General features: G+C 37.9%; 1 non-coding gene across 1 annotated transcript; it reads left to right on the top strand.

Annotated features, from left to right (window-relative positions):
- Window positions 1–822: 822 nt before the first annotated feature.
- Window positions 823–929, top strand: LOC126023471 (U6 spliceosomal RNA). Its single transcript, XR_007500592.1, has one exon. It is a non-coding gene; the product is annotated as a U6 spliceosomal RNA (small nuclear RNA).
- Window positions 930–8575: the final 7646 nt, after the last annotated feature.

Here is an 8575-nt window from a genome sequence, read left to right as displayed (position 1 = left end):
ATGGCAAAGGGTTTAGTGTTGAATTGTTGTCTGCATAAAATCCTACCATCAGCAGGATTATAAAAAGTATAAATCTCAGTGGATGAAATAAAATTTAAGAAAAGATGTGTAGGCAAAATAAAAGCTATTCTGTTATCATTGAACATGGAGTGTTTAATTACTATCTAAATTTTTACATTTTTACTCTGACTTCACCATGCTTTCAGATTTATCAAACATGTTGGTGTGATATATTTGAGTTTTCTTCTGTAAGTTTTTCCCCCTTCAATTCCCTGGATATATATGTTTTTGGGTCACACCGAGCAGCGCTCAGGGGTTACTTCTGGCTCTAAGCTCAGAAATCGCACCTTGCAGTCTCGGGGGACCTTATGGGATGCCGGGATTCTAACCATCATCCTTCTGCTTGCAAGGCAAACACCTTACCTCCATGCTATCTCTCCGGCCCCTGGATTATATTTTTTGACCTCTTGATAACTTTTCCTTTAATACATAGTAACATTTTTGTTTTTGTTAATTTTTTTTCTTTTAGGAGAAATTCTTCTAAACTATAAAGAAGCAAGAAGTAAAGGGAGAAAAATAAAAGTAATTATTGTCTGTAATAAGCCTGGCACAGTACTTGTCAGCTTATATAACCTATTCCCTATAATGTTCAACAATTTTACAGGGCAAATGATATTATTACTTACTTACAGACAGAAAGATAGCAAGCTTAGAAAGTTAAACTCATTTAGGGAAAGTCATAATAAATGATAGAAGAATAATGAACAGAATTCCAACTCCAAAAATTTTTCTCTTAACTCCATTCCATAGAAAGTCAGATTCGTGCTCGCTTCAGCAGCACATATACTAAAATTGGAATGATACAGAGAAGATTAGCATGGCCTCTGCGCAAGGATGACATGCAAATTTGTGAAGCATTCCATATTTATAAAAAGAAGAAGAAAGTCAGATTCCAGAAAAGAAAAGAAATAAAAATGTATTATATTCTGTGTGGTAGGAAAATTTTGTCTGTGGGAGCCTTCAGCATGAAAGTGAGAGCAAGGGCCAGAGAGATAGCATGGAGGTAAGGCATTTGTCTTGCATGCAGAAGGTCGACGGTTTGAATCCCAGCATCCCATATGGTCCCCTGAGCCTACCAGGAGCTATTTCTGAGTGTAGAGCCAGAAGTAACTCCTGAGCGCTGCCGGGTATGACCAAAAAAACAAAAAACAAAAAGTGAGAGCAAATAGAGGAGAAAACTAAAGCAGAGAGGGAAAGAGAAAGAAGAAAGAGGGAGAAAAGAGAGGTGAAGAAGACAGGTGAGGGAAAGAGGGAGAAAGAGAAGGGGAGGGTAGGAGTGAGAAACAAATATTGGTTTTGCCAATGTCCACAAATTCATTAAGATAAATCTATATACGTATGTAGACATATTGCATAAAAATATATATAATATGAATGCATACAAATATCCTATGGGTTCTGTTTCTCCTGAAGAAGCCTGATTCATAAAGAGAGAGATGCCAAACTGTTTTATTTAACAATACAGTGGAATATTACAAATTGGTAAATTCTGACCACAAAAGTTTCAATACGGAAATTTTTAAAACATCAGTCACTTAAATGATAAAAGCATATTTTAAATTATGCATGTGTAGTAAGAATATGATTTGTTGGTTAGGAAGAAACAGCAGTGTGGAGAATGCAAAGAAAATCACATCCAAGTATTACAGAAATACTGATAAAGCATGAAGAATTTTTTCTGATTGCTTTCATTTTCCAGGGTTTGGGATTTAGACTGTAATTGATAAATAAAAGAAAGTGGAAAAAAAGAAAAGCTGAAAGGCAGAAAACACTGAGAGCAGAAACCTCCAGAGAAGAAAATGAACTGAGGGTAACTGACAAGATAGAAAGGAATGGAAAGCATTGGCATAAAGAACTGGTGATCAGAAAGAAAGATGGGGATAGACACTCAACCCAGATTTACACCTTCAAAGAGGACTGTCTTGGCTGGAAATCAAGGTTAAGACCCAGGATTTGACAAGTACTTTTCTCCTGCTTACTCGTCATTAGTTTTGCTGGAAGAGTGCCAAGGTAGAAGTGGTTGGAAGAATTTAACATGCTATCACCATCAGCGAACATGGGTTTATCTAAGCCTTGCTAAGCTTGGTTTTCTACTCTAATCGAATAAGACTGACAGCCCACTTCCCTGAGAGGAGTCTGGTGAGAATGAATGAGCTAGTCTAAGGGGTAAGACTTACAGCTCCTGCTCCGTCAACAGTTCATAAAGGTAAAGTAACTTATGTTCTGGCCCAGGGTCAAGTCAATGTGTTGAAATATGACTTCTGATTTGAGTTTCTCTCACTTGGGCTATAACCACTCTCATGGTCTCAGAAGAGTGTGACTTTTCTTCCAAGCATGGGTACAAATGCCTACCATTTACCTTTCCCAGTCCTTTACACATATGCATACATGCACACGCACACACACGCACACACACACACACACACACACACACACACACACACACACACACACACACACTGACCAAAAGTTTGTGGAAATTGAAGAGAATCTTAGATAACTATTCAGGGATCAAATATAACAGGCAAGGGAGAAGGGGGCAGGTAAATAGGGGTTTGTGAAGTGTGAGGCATGTATTTTAATAGGAACTTGGTGACTCTGCCATAGCTAACTAATGGTCTCAAAACACTCTCCATTATAGCTCCCAGGTGGGCCCCATTCAGTCCTCAAAGGGCCCTTTACTTCCCTGCTCTGAGCCAGTGTTCCTGAGAAAAATCATGTTTCCACTTACTGCTTTCCATAGGCCATTTCTTCTTTCACTCTAAAAGCCAAAAAGGTACATTCCCAGGCTCTCACTTTAATCAAAATTATAATCAATAAGTCTCAGAAGTATTAAAGGCCTGCATTTTTATTTGCTGCTATTTAGTTACACACCTAAACAAATTTCTTAATCTCTCCTACATCTTGGTTTTCTCATCTGTTAAAGTGTGTCCAACTCGAGTCATGATAAGTCATGAAATAACTTGGAAAAGTGCCCAACAAAAATGAAATAGTAACTGCCACTAATTATTCGTAGGATTAAAGGAATAATATATTCCTATATCTCTAATTTTCCTCCAAATTATGGAGGTTATTCTCCTCCCAATGATCTTTTTGGATAAGACTTCCACTTTATGAAGCATCAATAGTATAACATAAGACAATATTTTTAATTTTTTTGTTTTTGTTTTTTGTTTGTTTGTTTGTTTGTTTTTGGGTCACACCAAGAAGCGCTCAAGGGTTACTCCTGGCTCTACGCTCAGAAATCGCTCCTGGCAAACTCAGGGGACTATATGGGATGCCGGGATTTGAACCACCATCCTTCTGCATGAAAGGCAAAAACACCTTACCTCCATGCTATCTCTCCAACCCCAAGACAATATTTTATAAGACAATATTTAAGATACTTATAATTCTATATTCCACATAAGAATAAGAGAAGTAGCTCTTGATATCTAAATATAATTCATTTTTATATTAAATTTACTCAGGCATCTACTATAATTTTCTTACTTTCCAAATGCAATAATTCTTTTTTGGGTGAAAGAGAGGAACTTCTGGTATACTCAGGCCACTGACAGGGCTCAAACACCTTATACATGTAAAATACACACTTTTGGACTGATGCAGTAACTATTATACACATGGGGAGGTACTTCGTTTGCATGCAGCCAACCAGATTTTGATCCCTGGCATCTCATTCGGTCCCCAAACATGACCAGAGTAATTCGTGAGTGCAGAGCCAGGAGTAGCTCCTGAACACTGCCAGGTGTGACCCCTAAACCAAAAATATAATACTAAGCATGGGCCAGAGTGATAGCACAGTAGGTAGAACATTTGCCTTAATTGCAGCTAACCTATGTTCAATCCCCAGGATTCCATATGGTCCCCTGGCCTGCCATAAATAATTCCTGAGCTCAGAGCCAGGAGTAACCTCTGAGTGTGATTGAATGTGGCCAAAAAAACAAAAATAATAACAACAAAATTTAAAAAAGAAAGAAAATACATGTATGTGTTCTTTCTTTAGCCATATCCCTGCCCCTACTTTTTTTCCATATAAATTTTCCACTCTCCATTACCTTTATATTTTTTTTTTATTTTGGGCCACACCCAGTAGTGTGTGTTACTCCTGTCTCTGCACTCAGAAATTGCTCCTGGCAGGCCTGGGGGACCATATGGGACACTGAGGATCAAATCCAGGTTTGTCCCGAGTTGGCCGCATGCATGGCAAATGTCCTACCGCAGTACTATCACTGCAGCCCCTATTCACAGCTCTTGAGTTTAAAAAGTCATATACTTACCATAAAAGTGATGTGAAAATTTTTAGATCTTTACCTATGTTCCAACTCTTTAAGCTTAAACCAGTATGATTCTACCTAATCATCTTTTACAAAGTCTCAGTGTTTAAGATGTATGAATTCAGTTAGAACCAGACTCTTCATAATGAGATTAATTTAAAACTCCCAAGGTTTAATTAATTTGGGATCACTGACAAACCACTGTTATTCACTGTTATTTTCCTTACATTACATTAAAAAAAAGTCACCCCACCCCACTCTAATAGATAAAGTTCTAAATAGATAATCAAGGTTTTGGAATATATCTGTCTCTCTGTCTCTGTCTCTGTCCTTCTGTCTCTCTCTGCCTCTGTCTCTCTCTGTCTCTGTCTCGCTGTCTCTCTCTGTCTCTGTCTCTCTGTCTCTGTCTCTGTCTCTCTGTCTCTCTCTCTCTCCCTCTCTCTCTCTCTCTCTCTCTCCTCCCTCCCTCCCTCTCTCTCTCTCTCTCACACTCTCTCTCTCTGTCTCTGTCTCTCTCTCTCTCTCTCTCTCTCTCTCTCTCTCTCTCTCTCTCTCTCTCCCTTCCTCCCCATATCTCCATCATCCACCAGCAAAGAGTAACTTCTTTGCTCACTTCACTTCCCTGGATTTTCACTTCTAAAAATGAATTCTAATACTTGCTGACCTAACTAACTATATTCTGAAAAAAGGAAATAAAATGACTCTAAAACTTTAGAATAAAATAATGTCAGAAATTTCAATAATTATCACATGCAACCCTCTTACCACATGCCCACTGCCATCTATTTAAGTATATGTGCTACACATTAAATAAAACTTTTCTATGGCAAAGAATTCAGGTGACTGTAAAGCTATTGTTTTACGTTGGTATTTCAGAAAGGTTCATCTCAACTCAACTCCTTGCTTGTCCTTTATTGAACATGCAGTTCTCCTCATATATATCACTGCTAATAATTTTCTACGAAGAGGAATGTTAATGTGTCAAAATAGAGAAGATATAAAATGTATTTTTAAAAATATTATTTCTATGCCTTTAGTGAATTCTAGTATAACGAGGACCTGACATTAATTTTTACTTTGGTTTCAGGTACCTACTTCCTTGGAATTTATCGTCTTTCCTTCATTTTTATTATTCATCAATAGAATATTTTAAAAGAAAACCATAATATCTGGAAAGAAACGTCATCTATAAGCAAGAGAGAGACAAGTAATCATGGAAGATTGGGTCAGTAACTTTGTATGATCTTATATAAGCCAATTACATCTTGTGAAAGGGTTTGTGGGAAATGTAAAGTTTATATAGAAGAAAATTCAGAAGTGTAAAATCAGAGGAAAGAAGAGGAAAAGTCTTTCTCTATTATATCTTTTTTTCTCTATTACTTCAAATAAAGGTTATACTTCACATTATTGCCTTAACAGAGCACATAATCCAGTCATATTGACTACTTCTATCAAGAAAAAAAAAAGAATCTAAACAAGTGGAAGCAGAGATAAACAGATGGGAATACATTAAGCTGAGAAGCTTCTGCACCACAAAAGAAATAGTGCCCAGGATACAAGAGCCACCCACCGTGTGGGAGAAACTATTCACCCAATACCCATCGGATAAGGGGCTAATCTCCAAAATATACAGGGCACTGACAGAACTTTACAAGAAAAAAAAAAAACATCTAATCCCATCAAAAAATGGGGAGAAGAAATGAACAGACACTAATAAAAAAGAAATACAAATGGCCAAAAAGCACATGAAAAATGCTCCTCATCACTAATCAACAGGGAGATGCAAATCAAAACAATGATGAGATACCATCTCACACCACAGAGATTGGCATACATCACAAAGAATGAGAACAATCAGTGTTGGCAGGGAATTGGAAAGAAATGAACTCTTATCCACTGCTGGTTGGAATGCCATCTAGTCCAACCTCTATGGAAGTCGATATGGAGATTCCTCCAAGAACTGGAAATTGAGCTCCCATTCGGCCCAGCTATTCCACTCCTAGGGATATACCCTAGGAATACAAGAATACAATACAAAAACCCCTTCCTCACACCTATATTTATTGTAGTACTATTCACAATAGCCAGGCTCTGAAAAATAACCAAGATGCCCTTCAACAGACGAATGGCTAAAGAAACGTGGTACATATACACAATGGAATATTATGCAGCTGTCAGGAGAGATGAAGTCATGAAATTTTCCTATACATGGATGTACATGGAATCTATCATGCTGAGTGAAATGTCAGAGGGAGAGAGAGACACACAGAATAGTCTCACTCATCTATGGATCTTAAGAAAATAAAAATCATTTTTGCAACAATCCTCAAAGACAATAAGAGGAGGGCTGGAACTTTTACTCACTCCATGAAGCTCACCACAAAGAGTGGTGAGTGCAGTTATAGAAATAACTACACAGAGAACTACCATAATCATGTGAATGAATGAGGGAACTGGAAAGCCTGTCTAGAGTACAGGTGGGGGTGGGGTGGGATGGAGGGAGATTTGGGACACTGGTGGTGGGAACATTGCACTGGTGAAAGGGGGTGTTCTTTACATGACTGAAACCTAATCACAATCATATTTGTAATCAAGATGTTTAAATAAAGAAAAAAGTTTAAAAAAACAGATACTAAATAAAAAAAGAAACAAAAAAGAAGTCTAGAGAAAAATTGAAATTTGTAAGCACACCTATAAAAATGCAGGATACAGTCTGAAGTAAAGTATGAGAATATTTGCATCAATAGTTTCTCTGAATTCTGCATTCATCCTGGAAAAAATTAATGTGGCCATGACATGAACTTTGTCTGTTTTTACTTTCTGAAATAAAAGAGGCAATAAAGATCTCAGTAAAGATAAGATAGGGGACTAAAGATTATGAATTTATTATCTAAATTCTAGAAGAAAACTGCCAAAGTTTTTCTCCTACTATTTACTTCAATGAAACAGCAAAAATATAAGAAGTACAATTTATGTTTCCTTGTTCCAATTCCTTCCTCCACATGATTTTTTTTAGGGACACACTTAGCAGTGTTCAGGAGTTACTCCACTATGTACTCGGGCGTCACTCCTGACAATATTCCATGGACCACAGGGGATGTTGGGAATCAAATTCAAGTTGACAAGTAAAAGGCAAGCAGTTTACCAGGTGTACTATCACTCTGGCCCCTCCTCTACATAATTTTGGACCTCAGTTCAGACCTAAAGTACAAAGGTTAAATTTAGGCATTGTATTCTCCATATGGAATTATCTCTCCCTCATTTCCCGTTGAGCCAACCTCTCTGTGAATCAATAGGAATATCAAACAATAAATCAAATGAAGCAATCTGTTCTGGGATTAACCCACCTTTTCATTCTGCAGAACTGACAGCCTCTTGGATAGCGATTTTTGTTTTCTACAACTTCCAAGCACACTTTATTGCATAGAGTTAAACAACAGACACTAATTTAGCATCTAGCATTGTTCTAAGTCCTGAATGTATATCAATACATACAGATGATAAAACTTGGGCACAAAAAGTTTAAGTAACTTAAACTGAGTAGGAATGTGCAAGGCAAGCATTTTACTTACTGTACTAGCTCTCCAGCATCCCTGGGAAGGGGGAAAAATATTTACTTAGAAAAAATAGAATTGCCTTTAATATTAGGACTAGAGCACGAGCGCAGAAGGTAGGGCATTTGCCTTTCATGCAGTCGACCTGGGTTTGATTTCCAGCAGCCCTCAAGCTGGAGCCAAACCCTTGGTCCCTCAAACCTGCCAGGAGTAATTTCTAAGTGTAGAGTCAGGAGTAACCCTGAAAGCTACCAAGCCCCCAAAAACCAAAAAAAAAAAAAAAAAAAAAAACCTTTAAGGTTACTACACTTTTCCAGTTGAAATATAAATACCGTATTTTCCGGCGTATAAGACGACCCCCTAATTTTGCCGTTAAAACATAGGTTTAGGACTATATTCGCTGTATCAGACAGAGCGTTCCTGTGCTGCAAGTGTATGTACCACAGTCAGCCAATTACAACGAGCAAAGGTTCAGAGGTTATACTGTAATAGACTTCCTCTCTGACCCTGGCCAATCTGAGCAGGCTTTTGACCGTGTAGATTCGGGTCCAGAACATTGTCTAATTTGCATCCATAAAAAGCCTGCTTGGATTGGCTGAGATAGAGAGGCGGTCCGAGCAGCCTTGCAGTGATTGGTCCCTTATCATAGGCACCTTTTCTGGCAATTCCCTGGTGGCATCAGTT

Source organism: Suncus etruscus, chromosome 11, assembly GCF_024139225.1.
Source record: "Suncus etruscus isolate mSunEtr1 chromosome 11, mSunEtr1.pri.cur, whole genome shotgun sequence".
Lineage (NCBI taxonomy): Eukaryota > Metazoa > Chordata > Mammalia > Eulipotyphla > Soricidae > Suncus > Suncus etruscus.
This window is presented reverse-complemented; position numbering and strand designations above follow the sequence as displayed.